This window comes from Neodiprion virginianus, chromosome 4 (genome assembly GCF_021901495.1).
Source record: "Neodiprion virginianus isolate iyNeoVirg1 chromosome 4, iyNeoVirg1.1, whole genome shotgun sequence".
NCBI lineage: Eukaryota > Metazoa > Arthropoda > Insecta > Hymenoptera > Diprionidae > Neodiprion > Neodiprion virginianus.
In genome coordinates this window covers 31543027-31554880 of record NC_060880.1, presented here as the reverse complement: position 1 = coordinate 31554880, position 11854 = coordinate 31543027, and positions in this window count along the sequence as shown.

Here is an 11854-nt window from a genome sequence, read left to right as displayed (position 1 = left end):
ACCGGGAAGATTCCTTCACCCCCCACACCGCAGTAATAATAATTTAAGCTTGCCGAGTTGGTGGAATTAACCACTGGATGTAAATCAGTCTTGAATACAGTTCCCGCACTCCACTCTCGGAGAGTATTTCAAACCTGATTTATTACCAACAAGGGCAAGATATCAGAAATATAGATCGCTCGTACTATGCACACACACCTAGAATTAATGTTCGAGATCAGAGATACCTATGTAACGCGAACTGACTGATTGCGAGACCTCGTCGAACGCAGAAATATGGATCACCAAACTATATTGTATATTTATACATTATACATCGTATTGTCCTATACATGATTTCGCGAGGGTATAACTAACAGAAACTCGGTATCCGGAAGAATTGTCAGGCAATTATCCGTGCCTTGTCTGCTTTCTTTGTCTTTTTTTCACATTCCATGTACCAGGTTGCAGAAGCTGGATGGGTTGTGGGATAAGGTGCAATTTCCATTTACGCGAGGGGTCGCGTAAAAAAAAACCATGAAAAACAGAGAAAGAGAGACAGAGAGAGAGGGGGTGGCAGAGGGTGGAACGGTTTTTCCTGGCTCTCTTCACCTTCGGATTCCGCCTTATACCCGCGATGCCGGCAGGTACCATTCATTCGTTACAACGGCGGTCGATGGAAAAACCTGCCTCCTGCACACCAGGCCGAGACGCGTAGGTCCGCGACACCTGAAACATATACGACGACGTCCCCAGGGCCGTGTTGGGTTCGCACGTGCGCCGACGTCTTGAGGGGCGAGCACCCCTAATCCCGGGAATTTCGGGCTTCTCCGCCGCCCCGGCAAATGCCAGCCACCACCGAGGTTAGTGCTCGTCCTCGTCCTCGAGCTCGGCGACCTTCGCTGTTCTTTAACCCCCGCCGCGTGTATATCCTCACCCCTATATCACCCCCCTTCGAAAATATTTATCCAGCGGTGATGACGGGACCGTGGACCACGCGGAGAACGTCTATAACCGACTTTTCTCCTACCCCCTTCCGCCCCGAGTTGCCCACCCTTTCAGATTACACGTCGCAGTCCCGATTTTACGAGCACGTACAACGGCTACGTATTATCGATATATCGACCCGTGGAACTCAAGCCTGCTGGATTATTATATTGCTGTCTGGGTGGATATTGAATTCCAAGCAAGCGACTTGACCAGGGGTTGAATTGAAAACTGTCCGACGTCCGAGCCGCGAGAGATCGCCCGATTTCTTCGTTTCATCGCCTCGACAAGTACGCCAAAACAACGAATTCGTCAAAGTTTGGTCTCACCGTCGGTGCGGGCGGAGTTGATCGGTCCAGAGGTAGGTTCACCGCGAGCTCTGTATCATCTTCGAGGTACTTTCGATTCATTTCACGATACAGCAGCTACTGGCTTTGATCAGATTTGCATCAGGCGGGGAAATAATAATCAGTATAGGTTTACGGCTATTCAGGGGTCGCGTTTACGGCGTTGAGAAGGGTCGGTGATGTCGGTTTGCAGTGCGGACGTGTTTGCGCGCTTTGTTACACAGGTAAAACACGCAAACTCACGGTTATAACCAAGAGCCGAGCTTGCGGACTCGCTTTCCGCCACGCTTGTCTACCGGTGTGCAAAAACCGGTCTGCCGGAGGTCGGTAACGTCGGGTGTACACAGGAAAGCTACGTGTACTCGGTGTAACGCGGTGATACAAATACGTGTTCCCACTCGCTTTGAACCTGCTCTCCAGTGGTTGGGCGTAGCTTCGTACAGCTGTATAGTTATAAGTTTAGTTGGCCAGAAAATGCACACGCTCTCGGCTAAATGTTACAATAAGCCTGCAGCGTTCGCTAAAACTCTGAGGAATACAGTGTAAATCCACAAACTCGGTAAGCTTGTAATTAGTTTCGGTAGAAAGATTGTTGCCACAGAGCTTGAAAGACCAAAAATCAAAACGAGTCCAACAAAGGTTCAGGCCTTCTGAAACTCACTTCGGATCACTGATCAAAGCACTTTGATAACTAAAGGTACCAAAAAACTGAATCGTCAAATACGTCAGATCCAGCATTGGGCACTGCGGGAAAGGACAACTGATTACCGAAGATCGAAAGTTGAATCGAGGGTACCTAATGGAACGTGCAAAGATGGAAGGTGGAAATTGAGTCAAGTTTATAAGTTACACGGCTTCCCTCTGACCTGCAGGCTAACTGTTTGCAAATTTGTTACAAAGTTAATATGCAAGAGAGCCACTGGTCGGAATCGAGTTCGGTATAGTTCGGAATAGCGGTATGATGTATTCATACACTCGAACGACAAACACCTACTTTTGTATAGTAAATTTTGCAACGCGATCCTGATTGAAAATGTACTTCAACATTTAGACGTGACCCTCTTCCGGCTGGAACATCAAACTCGAATCCACCGACGATGAATTTTTTTTTCTTCTTTTTCTTATGACGAATGTACGCGGTACTGGAAAACAATTATTCTCAGTTGCGTTTATCACCGATCAGCCAACTCACCAGATTTCTCAAATTGCGTCAATTTTCATTACTCTTTTCAAGAGTAAGCTGTACGATCGAAGACGTCCCTTTATCGGCATCTCATATCCTGCCTACTATACACATACATTATCATACATGTCATGTATGTATGCTATCAATATTTGATAGGAGACAGAAATGGGAGTGAAGAGATTTAAGCTGGCGTGTAGAAATCTGGTGTAATTGATCAAGAAATTACGACTTCGTAAAGTGTGATTAAGGATGGCGATACGAAGAACTCAAACTGCGACTGGTACATCGTACGAGTAAAGTGGGTTAGACTGTATTTGCTGATTCACCGTCCACAGATTCAACTTTAGTGTCCTGCGCTATAAGAAAATTGCTTGTTTTACGATCAAAGCCGCGAGAGATTGCGGCCCGTTGCTTCGGACTTTAAAGAAATAACGTAAAGCTCCCGACCCTCCTCGTGCCCTTGTTTACAGAATTAAGAGTATCGAGTGAAACCCTGCAGGTAAATTTTGCCCTTTCGGAAGCTACTTAAACTCACAAGGGGAGTATTAAGTATTAGGTGGATTCCGCTCAAACTTCTAGAGTCGATATCTATACGACGTGAATTTTTTAGGACCTGATCCAGTGCAAATTCGGGAGTTCGATATTTTCGGCAAGAAAGATCCTTAGAAACTTCAGCCCTTGTTGGTAGAATTTTTCATCCTACGGCAGTTCAACTGTTGATCCTGTTGAACAATATGGCCGTCGCGGTGTGTTTAAATCGGCGATAAAATCTCGAGCAGAGCAAAGAAAAGGAGAAATAAGAAAGTATCTTTTATAGCTCTGCGATAACCGCCTGTTCGTTTTCCCGTGGTATAAGGTATAACGTGGCGTCGATCTTCCGCGAGGAGGACACCGCGATAATTTACCTTCCGGCGAGAGAAATGAGACGTCCCGGACAGCGTGGCGTCGCGACGCGGAACTGGAGCCGAAGCCGAGGAAGGAGGAAGAAGTAAGACGACCGCGCCACGTCGGAGAAAAAAGTTTATTACACTTTCCGAAGTTTTATGTCCTTTAATCTGCGCAACGTCCTCGGGGAATTGTTTTACTTGGACCTTCTTTGCTCAGACTGCTACGATGCCCGCAGGTATATCATGTATAAGGGGGTGTGGGTGTAATAACGCGGGGGAAAAAATTACCTGTCGCGAATCATAGACTCGGCCACATAACGACCGGCCCCGAAAAACCTTCTGCGTTCAAATTATTTTACCTGCTTTACCGGTAGTCCCTCACTGCGGGCTTTCCCGTTATTTTCTAATCAGCGCTCGAAGCTTTTAAGCCTTTCAAGTCTCGATAGATTTCTCCCGCATGCAACCTCGCTACGTTCCCGATCCCCCTCCCTGTAGAATGATGAGAAATTTCATCAAAAACAACGCAAACTGCTCGCTCAGACACCCATTTCGTAATTACGTCTGTGGGGGAGGGTGAACGCGTCGAAAACGCTCGTTCGAACGCCTCAGTTTCCCCTAACTCTGCAATTTCACTTTTTCTACGGTCACACGCTTGTTGTTTTTTTTTTTTTTTTTATTTTCATACGTATAAAAAATAACATCCATCTCACTTGGCAGGTATGAATTTTGACTTGTGATCAAATCATCAATGATCTTCATCTTGATTTGACGGTACTTTGCGTTTAACGGCAACAAATTTAGTATTCTTCCCGGCTGCTTTTATTTTTTCAAAAAACAAATGAGGTGGATTGGTAACGGTTCTTGAGACACGAAAGACGTTCATCGGTTAACGGCGATTCTCCCGAGGGAAGCGAGGCCGCGAACAGTATTCGCCCCCTCGGTTGCGAGGTGGCTTCAATGTGCCAAAACAATTTCTAACGTCGGAATCGAAGCTTTCGATAACGCGTTCCTTTTAGAGGAAATAAGTCACTTACTCGGCCGCGATAGCATTAACAAATGTTAGAGTGCAAGGGGCGAGCCGAGCCTTATACGCTTCTCGCGAATGAATTCAACGAGCTTTTGGATTCGCAGCTTGCCATTATTAAATTTCACGTGAAATATACCCGTTCCGCGACCCAATTCTATATTTACAACCGCCATTATAACCTTCGGTTACAATCGTCGGATATCTTTTCTCCCGGGCGAAAACGTCGAGGGCGTGGCTGCGACCAAAATGCGAAAATTATCACGAATACGCGGGGCGATTCGGACCATTCGACGTTGAATTTTCACCGGTAATAGAGGGTGGTAAACGGCTTGCATTATGTGCCTATGTACGTCATCGGGAAGCGAGACAGCCGGGCTATTCTCGCCTGTACGGGTCAATAAGTTACTTAGTTGCACCGGCAGGGAGAGGGCGACGGGGGTGGGTTAAGGGGGCAGTGAAATCGAATAAGATCACGTTTTGCATAAAGGACTCGGAGACCGGAGTCCGCGTGAGACGTATTTTCCCGTCCCACCCCACCCTTTCCCTCACTTTCCATTCCTCTCCTTTCTTTGTTCCTTTTTCTTTTTTATTCCTCCTTGCCTCCGTTCCGCGACCGAATTTCAATTCGATTCTGATGTTGCAGAGCTCGACGATACGTATCGCTCAAATACATTTCGTACACCTACTCGTGTGCCACTTGTGTAGAATTGATTTCGGGAAAACGGGATGAAAACTTCCATTTCTCTCTCTTTCCTGCTCTTCAACGTCCGCATCATGCTGATTGTGAGTTAAACTCTCATCCGTCTCACTACAAAGAATCAAGTTAAGTTAGTTACAGGCGTAGTCTTTTTCTCTTTCTCCGCACTCATTTGTACTTTGGAGCCACCGCCCTCGTACAATAAAATTCTATTCTTTCTCTCTCTCTCTCTCTCTTCCGTAAATGTCTTTAGGCTAAAACTTAGGGAATATTTGGCCAGTAATACTGTTTGATTGCTAACTGATACCACCTTCGCCTAATATAATTTAATATGTTGATACTTAATGCATAACTCATACATATATATATGCTTTGTAGCTTTTAGCTGACCAGTTTTGGTAAGGTTCCTCTGTTTAGTGTATTCTATTTAATAAGCGCAGATTTAATTTAAATATTTTTTTTATATATTGTTATATGTTTATTTGTTATTTTTTTTTTTTATTTTATTTTACTTCATTTTATTTACATTTCATTTTATTTTATTTTTATTTTATTTTATTTTATTTTATCTTATTTTTTGTTTTTCTTTCACCGAGAGCTGTACATGTTCAGTGCATTTGTGTTGTCCTTAGGGGGCACATTGCTCCAGGACATTTTTAATAAACGCTTTTCTCTCTCTCTCTCTCTCTCTCTCTCTCTCTCTCTCTCTCTCTCTCTCCGGAGGACGATGGGTTGCATTATTTCGGGCTTTTGGCTCGACATGATGGAAATGAAATTTTAACTAATTGATTATTGGAAAATTAGTCGGAGCCCATCGGAGGCCGCTGGGTTTCCGCCTCTATACCTCCAGAATTTCGAGGCTTCTATACGTAGATTGAAACGTACGACCTTCTGGATTTTTCGGGAGGAATAAAACACACCTGGCACCCTCCGGAACCGCGCAAAATATCCCGAGGGGCACGTTCATCCGCTTGCAATTATACACATCCGAGCAATTTTCCGCCATTCGTTGTTTCGGTATCGGCATCATTCTTCCCGTTATCTTTATCGCCAAACACCCTGGCGAATTCCCGGTGAATGCCAGTTGCCCCGAAAACTATACTTCCAGAAAATTATACTCCTACAACCGAGTGCGTGAGCTGATTTTACCGGATACCAAAGTTTGAACTTACGAAAGTCTGTTCAAATTAATTCAGGTTAATTGCAGATCAAAGCGTGGAAGCAAATAAGTGCAGATCGACGCTTAGCAATTTATCGTTCACATAAAAATAGTTGTGTGGGAGTCGTTAAAATATTGATAACGGTATTTTTCAGGGACCTATAACGAACATCAGAGTGTATAGAATTACAGGTGAAAGCTCGTAATTAACTCAATTTTTCATTTTCAATCCCCGTGCACATGGTTTTATAAAAGTATCATATTTCAGGTGATGCGGCAACAGCACTCGGTGCATCAATGATTGCGCGTCAGCCTCTCGAACCTGATACGAAATCGATATTAAGGCGCGGTTGAAACCCTCCGTGACACGGACGAGATACGCTGGATTTTTTTTCATTCCTCTCAGACTTTTTCATTCGATAGGAATTTACGGTTTTTCTCTTCTTCGTTTTCTCGTCTTAACTGCTCTTTCCATATCTTCACTCACATATGTCACCAAGTTTTATCACTCTCGTTAGACAATCCTGTATATAGGAAAAACAAATGAAAAGAAAAACAATTACTTAGCTTTGCTGACGATGCACAATATCTCACCGCAGACACGGCGGATTTCTTCGCTGCTATTTGCACTCACTGATCACTGCGTTACGTGAGAGTTATCGCAAAAAGAACGCGCCTCTAGCTCGACGATTTTTCTAAGACGTTTCAAAGTCAGACGTCTCTACGGTCGTATTCCTGAGGTCAATGCAATCGAGGCTCGATACTTATTGTTAGAACGATTAAAATCCTCATAATCACGCATGAGATAAGTAAATATAACGCACGTATGAATAATCTAGATACAGACACCGCAGTTGCGTTGAGTTTTCGTTTCAATTTCAATTTCATTCGCTGATTGCAGCAATCTTCTAGAGAATCTCACGGTTGGGGACGTCGTCAAGTTTATTATACAGGAGCTGCACTGTACCAACGTAATAAATTTAACTCACCAATGATTCTATTAAGTGATTAACGCAGTCAACCTGGCGTGTGATTTTAATGACGTCATTATATCCGTACGTGTCAGGTGAATTCAAGTATTCCTGTTCGTCTGGGCATTCGGGTTTCATAGGTAAAAATCTACGTTCATGTGTAATACAGTAGGTACACGTAATCTATGGACATTGTGATTCGGCGCACATTTTATTTGAATGTAGGTAAGAAGGTGTGAGGAAATTATTTCTACATCGTTGTGAAAATCAATGTAAAAAACGGTCGTACGAATATGTATATAGTTTCTATAACGAGTGATTGCATAATTTTGTGAAATTGGTAGGGTGCGATAATTTGCGGTTAAAAAGGAGCGCCTAAAGCGTAAGAATAAAAACGAGGCAGCGGGTAAGCACGATATTTCAGGGCAATAATTTCCTCCTCTGTTTACATCTGGAGCGGAAATGAGTATACCCTTGGCTGGGGAGAATATTCTCGCGGTAATTACCAGCAGCGGGCGTGAAAACACGTACCGCTAGTGTCAAGCGAATTGCCATCTTTGCATTGAGAGCCAGGAGGACTGGAATCGGCCCACGTGGTGATAACTTTAAACGAGTGACATTAAAAAACAGTACCCACCCCTCCCCGCCCGATTCGGGTTATAAACGATGCGCTTTAACGAGGTGACATAACCGCGTGGCTGCGAACACGAAGCATGGGAACGAGAGGAGGCGAGAACACGAACGAAACAGCCGACCTAGGAAGGCCAACCGACTACGGGATGCTAATCGGGCATTGTTGCTACTCCTACTCGAAGAATTAATCCGTTCCTTGTGTCTCCTTTCTTCGGCAGACACGCAGGGGTGGAGCTCAGGTCGATGTACCGGGAGAAAGAGCCGAAGGATAAAAAGAAACCGAACCTTGTCACCCATCGTCGAACAACGGTGTCTCTGGGAGATTACGTACCTTGGACAATGGGCATGTCCGAGCATTAACTACGGAGAGATTCACCGATCAATTTGCAACTTCGAAGCGTGTCGGGGATGAGGGTTGATATGGAACTGTACGATATATGTATATATACGTATCAGACTCAAGAGTGATCGAATTTGTTCAAAGTACGTAGAATTCACAAGCGTTTTCTCATCCCTTGCAATCTTCTTGCTCTAAAGAGACGGGACTGGGCCTCTACTGGATTCAACTTCCAGTGTATTGATTCAGGTTAATTCCTGCAGGTATGAATTATGCACGATATCGTGCATGGACTTTTGGAACATCACGACTACCGTAAGTTGACGGTAAAAAGACACACTAGTTACCGGAGAAAGTTGCCGACGTCTTTCACGATGAAAATAGTTTCACACACAGATACGGACACCTACTTCTTACAGTTATAATTGATTTCAAACAAGCGGTAAATCCGTGGTGATCGAACATGCCACGCGTACAGGATGTCGTATACACGTGTATAACACGTGCGTCAAACTCGTGTCGACGTACGATTATGTAAGCTTCTTTCATATCCAGCGGCACTGCATGAACACGGAGTGTATTTACGCTGCAAAGCGTCATGGCTATGCCTCGTTATTTCACGGTACAAAAAGTGAGGAAGGGTAAAAAGAGACACTTACACGCGCCGAAGATACGACGTGTGGAACACACGAAAATGGTGAAAACCTGCTCAAAAACCAAAAAGGGATGTTCCAAGTATTTCTGAAACTTTTGGGATGTAAGTATTGTTTGTCGTCAAGTCCGATTCCGTAGGATTTTACGACTAACTGAGACCGCAGAAACTCGAAGAACATAACCAGAACATTGCAACAACAATATTTCTCCGTTATTCGACAGATTAAAAAAAATTAGGAATCGTATTATCCCACAAAATTACGACCATCGGGGTGATCAAAAAACTACAAAACTGAGAAAGAAAATTCTTTGAATTCCTTGAATGATCAGTAACAAAATTCCTTGACGTTTCCCTGATTTCCCTAGCCGATTTTTTAAATTCGTTGTCATTTCCGGTTCTCAAGGTTTTCCAGGTTCTCTTTGACCGTGTCTGCACCCGGGCCAGTACTTTGCATATTAAATATTCTCGCGCCACTCGGTGTATACATGCCTTAATTTACATCACGTACGTTGTAAACATACATCGCGCTCATATGTACACATCAAACACGCTGTGCATGTGTACAGGCTGCCCTTTGCTGGCTGAAAGTTACTTAAAATAACCGAGCAGCCTGCAGAGCCGGGATGACTCGCAAGAAAATAGACTACCAGAAGCGGAAGCGGAACCTTTGAACTCCTCCGCGGTCTTTCAAGATCAATTTCAAAAAAGAGATAAGAGAATAAGAAGCAGAATAGTATAGGGTGAGCGTTTTCTCACCTCGAGAGCGTTAATTGCGCATGAGCTACTTGATTTCATCGGCTCCGTTTTCGCCACTCTTCCGCGTTGATTTTCATTCACAGATCGGTCAACGTACCTCCGCGACCCCCAGACCTTATTCTCGACCTGGCGGAATCGGAAACGTGAGGTCGAGTCGCCCAGCTGAACCAACAGCGGGTGAAACGACGAGGTGAGTGACGTCGTTGGGTAAAATTAGTGACTCTAAAATTGAGAGCAGTTTTCGAAGGGTCATATTCCCGAGCGTCGGAGGTATGTAATATACAACACAATGTAAAGGACGTTAAGACAGGAAAGGAAACGCGACAGAGCTGAGCGGTAAGTGGTTTGCGTTTTGAGAGCCGGTAGCGTTAAGCCGCAGGCCATAGAACAACCTTATGTACTATAATTCGCCATAAATTCATGCTGGAATTTAGTTCGCAGATAACAGAGGAGCTCTACGGTCTTCCCCGAAGGTCTGCAGACGACTCCTTTTCGAAGTAATACCAACGTACTACCCGCAACGGTGGGTACATCCTAGCCGGCGAGTCTATCCAACTTCCAAGTAATTTAATGGGGCTCGTCTTCCAAATTTATCGCTTATCGTTCCCCGTTCTCCGGCAATTCCGACTCGACGGAGAGCTCGATTATAATATCGACGTTTCGTCGGTTCTGCAGTGCATGCCTTCGCCCGTACACACGCTGCAAAGCTTTGCCGCATCGCTATTCATCTTGGCGTTACGTGCGGATCGGACGTCGCAACGTTCCTGCCGCGAAAACGTGGAGGTCAAGCCGTGTGCAGCGGATACTGCATCGACCCGACACGTGAACTAGGGAGAAAATTCAAGAACCCAAGCGAGACACTGGATTCTCTCGGCCGAATCGATCAACATGTCGCGCGGTTCCTGCGCCATGTGCATGGAACCAATCGGGAGTACGAAGGACGCGGTTTCGCTTATTGTCAGCCGAGGAGTCTTTCACTCGAGTAATCTCGCTGTCGATATCGTTCGAAATGATTTTCTAATCTCCGAAATCACAGGAAAATCAGCAATTTTTAAATGAAATTCCACGTTAGTAATCATTAGTGATTGTGAGAAATAATGTAGGATTACAGAAATCTTAAAAATCATGATCACTCTGTAAAATGTAAGTAATCACGAAAGCGTTGTAATCACGGTGTCTCTTTTCTCTCAACTGAACACACCTTGCACGTGAAAACGCGGAGTGCAATTTAAAAAGGACACATCTTTTCACACTGGTGCTGGATTCCGAGATGAATATTTTTTCCGGCATGGATACGCCGAAGAAAGAAATATTTTTCTGGTCCAACGAAGTGTCATTTGATGCGGTAAAAACAGATTCAAGGAATAACGATTCGTACGATGTATTATAAATTTATCTTCCGCCAATATTTTGCAAATTCGACGAATAATTTTTCTCTCCTTTTCTCGCGTGTGATTATTTGGCCGGAAATAGGTAGAATAAACTTCAGTTACGTGCGGATTGTAATTTATTGTTTTCTTTCAAGAAACGTGGGTTTCTCCTATGTCAATAAAGGCTTTCATGCTGAAATGAGAAATGACTAAGGTTTACGAAGTAAATCATCGAGTAGGAGAAATTTGGGTTTTACTACGTGATAAAATGGCGAAAACTTCGGATGATATGCCTGCGATTATATAAGGAATTTACGATATTTTAAAACAAGAATTGTCGTTAATTTTTCGTCAGTTCGTGCAACGCGTATTACAATATACATACTTATCTATGATATTACGGATAGCATAGGAACGATGTAAATGCCTGATTTAACGGCGAGCGAATTCCTGGCATCGTGCGCCGGTTCAATGCGCCACGAATTACCGTTTTCGCATTTTTCCCGAATTTCGGAATTCACCTAAACTCTGGCTCGAGTACTCACTGAACAACAAACTAAACTATCCAGAATATCGGGACATAAAAAAGAGACTCCGAATTTCCCGCCACAAAGTTTCTCAGGTTTTACACAACCGAAATTCGACCCTCGCTCTTCTTTTTTCTCGATTTTCCTACTACACGATAATAAACATAGTATGTGAATTGTGATACGCAGTTCAACCGGCTAACTGCGACGAGTTTTTTCCAGTTTTTTTGTGCCAAAACTGGTAGCCACATACAACCGACCAAATTAGAGCAAAATTGCTATCCGAAGGGTTTTTTGGGTCCCCGATTTCATTTCAGAACTTATTTCTTGAATTTG